This window comes from Ambystoma mexicanum, chromosome 14 (genome assembly GCF_040938575.1).
Source record: "Ambystoma mexicanum isolate Mex_15411 chromosome 14, UKY_AmexF1_1, whole genome shotgun sequence".
In the NCBI taxonomy this organism is placed as follows: Eukaryota; Metazoa; Chordata; class Amphibia; order Caudata; family Ambystomatidae; genus Ambystoma; species Ambystoma mexicanum.
In genome coordinates, this window is record NC_090940.1 from 462,581,552 (window position 1) to 462,584,362 (window position 2,811).

Below are 2,811 nucleotides of genomic sequence, written 5' to 3' on the forward strand. Positions count from 1 at the left end.
CAGTATTCGTGACCAGACAGCCATAGGACCTGTGACAGTATTTTTTCTATCTTCATTATTCTAATGTTTAATTTTTTTTCGGATTTTATTATCACAGTTATGGGCACCTATTTATGATGCCCCACAAATACTTGGTTTGACATCTTTGTGGGCCCTGGCCTATTTTACATCATTATTTGTGACCACCTACATAAATCCATCACTACTACTTTGTTATTTCATAATTTTTTTAATTTAGGAATTTGTTATTACAATTATGGACACCCATTTGTGATGCCCTATACATACCACATTTTTTATTTTTTGGGGGCCCTGGTCGAATTAACAGCAGTATTTGTGACCAGACAGCCACAGGACCTGTGCCAGTATTTTTTCTATCTTTATTATTCTAATGTTTAATTTTTTTCGGATTTTATCATTACAATTATGGGCACCTATTGATGATGCCCCATAAATATTTGGTTTGTCATTTTTGTGGGCCCTGGCCGATTTTACATCATTAATTGTGACCACCTGCATCTCACAGAAATGAGGTGGTCACATGCTAAACAAAAGAACCGTTGCCTAGACAACGGCTTCACACTGCAGTCTGTGTCACTGCCCTGCAGCTGCACAGTGGAGGATCGTTTCTCTCTGTGTATTACAAGGTAAGAATCTGATTACAACCCTTCTCTTTGACCAAGTATGAGTGTAAAACACAGTATCTAATTGGATCTTTTATGATCCACAGATTGGTTTCCTTGTAAGCACGAGTGGATTTTCTCCATGCCTTTGTGCATAATGTCATTTACAACCCACTGCTGAGTGGGCATGAACGCAGGACGTTCTGTTTTTCACCACTGACCACACCAATGAGGTAAATCCACACCTAATATTCTTTGGTTTCATTTATTTACCTTATAAACCACTTACGGCATTTTTCTTTTTCTTTTTTCTTTTTTCTTTTTTGCTATTGATATTTACCCATGATGTAACATCTACTGATTGGTATGTTTCCTTTCATTCATTTTTTCAATGTATGTTTCGTTTGAATTGTCACCATTATATGAATTTATGTCACATACTTGCATTTGTTATGTTATATACTTGCTTGCTGGACTTATATAATTAGACTCGCCCTGATGAAGGAAATAATTTCCGAAATGCATTGGCTTTTTTAGTCTAATACATGTGGATTGTGGCAACTGCTTCCTCACTAAGGATTATTAGTGATAGCTTTTTGTTTGAACTACTATGGATAAATCATTTTTGATATGAATCAGAAAGACTCATCTTCCTTTCTCTAAGAAGTATGGTATATTATGGATACTTGAACATATTGTCGTGAATCAGATATAAATACGTGCCCATCTTGGGCCCCATATGAGAGCGGTTGTGTGACCCAGTATTATTACTTGGTCTCGAGCGTGTGTTGCAATTATAAGTCCGTTTTTATCTATAGTTAAGCGCTCACCTCTGTCTGGAAATAAATGGTGTTAACTAAGACTTGTCTGATAAGGAATAAGGGTTGTATATATCATAATAGTAACTGTGTTTATAGTGATTTACAATAAGAGTGCTGGAGTGTTTCAAACAGTGTGTTTTTAAATAAATAATAATATACTTTGATACCAAAGCTCTGGTCAGTTTTTGCTTGTACTATTGTGTCTGAGTACCTATTGTGTATACTTTGCATACTGCCTAACTCTTCTTGAGGGAAGTCTGACTGCTCAGCCACAGCTACCAGGTAAATCTGGGTGGTACAGACTTCTACCAAGTGGGTTTACTGCTAACACCTGTAGTCTTAAATCTTTTGCAGTGTTCCCAAAGGGAACTGCACAGGTTTCTGCCTAACACCCAGCCACCAAGTTTATGAAAGATTTGGTTGGTGTGTTTGTGGAGGGTTCTGATATCCTCCAGTGGATTGAAGCATTTGAGATGGCTTGTGCAATTCATGATGTGGATAAGCAAGATTGGGCTAAGTGTTTGTTAAGCAGAGTGCCTCAGACTGGATATGACTGTATTCTGAAACTAAGTGTGGAAGAAAGGGGTTAGTATGAGTTCATGAAGTCTGCTTTGATTGCCAAGTTTAGCAAGACACCTACCCAATACCTTAAAAGGTTCAGGGATTTTAAGAAGAGAGAGAATGTGTCTTGGGTTGACTGGGTGAGTGCTGCGCACATGAACATGATAGGGTGGATTGATGGTTACAAAGTGAAAATGTTTGTTGAACTGTCCCACCTGTTGTTTTTTGAGCATTTTTCTGAAGCCTGTTCATCAGAGCTGCGTCAGTATGTTGCTGACCAGAACATTTTGGATCCCTTTAAGCTGGCCAGGCTAGCTGACAAGTGGGTCTCCCATCGGGTGTCCCCTAAGGACTCCAGTAGGAAGGACAAGGACAAAGAAAAGGTGACCTCTCAGAAAGCTGAGGAGTACCAGAAGCAATCACAGTCGGATAAACCAAAAACTTCCTCTCCTAAAACCCAAAAATCTAGTGGGAATAAGTCATCTGTGGGGGGAATAAGAGTAGTGGTCCACCTGCCACAAAGCAGGCTCCCAGTGGTTCCAGTACCGTATCCCGCATTCCTGGCACGTGTTGGGAATGTGGGGCTCTGGATCACAAGAAGGGTGACTCCAAGTGTAAATGTAAGGCACTTGGAGTACAGGCTGTCAGCCTGAGCTACCCTTACCCCATGTCTGAGGTGGAGGCCACTGTTCCCCCCTCTACAGGAATCACAATTGGTGTCCTGTAGAGATTTCCTTAGCGTCCTTGGGGCCTGGAACCAGTGCGCAGAAGTACTGGCGACTATCCCACAGAACACCTGTAGGATT

At 40.4% G+C, this 2,811-nt stretch overlaps 1 long non-coding RNA gene across 1 annotated transcript; it reads left to right on the plus strand.

Annotated features, from left to right (window-relative positions):
- Nucleotides 1–593: 593 nt before the first annotated feature.
- Nucleotides 594–1,375, plus strand: LOC138527313 (uncharacterized). The gene is made up of 3 exons (XR_011283886.1): nt 594–647; nt 731–856; nt 1,112–1,375. It is a non-coding gene; the product is annotated as an uncharacterized lncRNA (long non-coding RNA).
- Nucleotides 1,376–2,811: the final 1,436 nt, after the last annotated feature.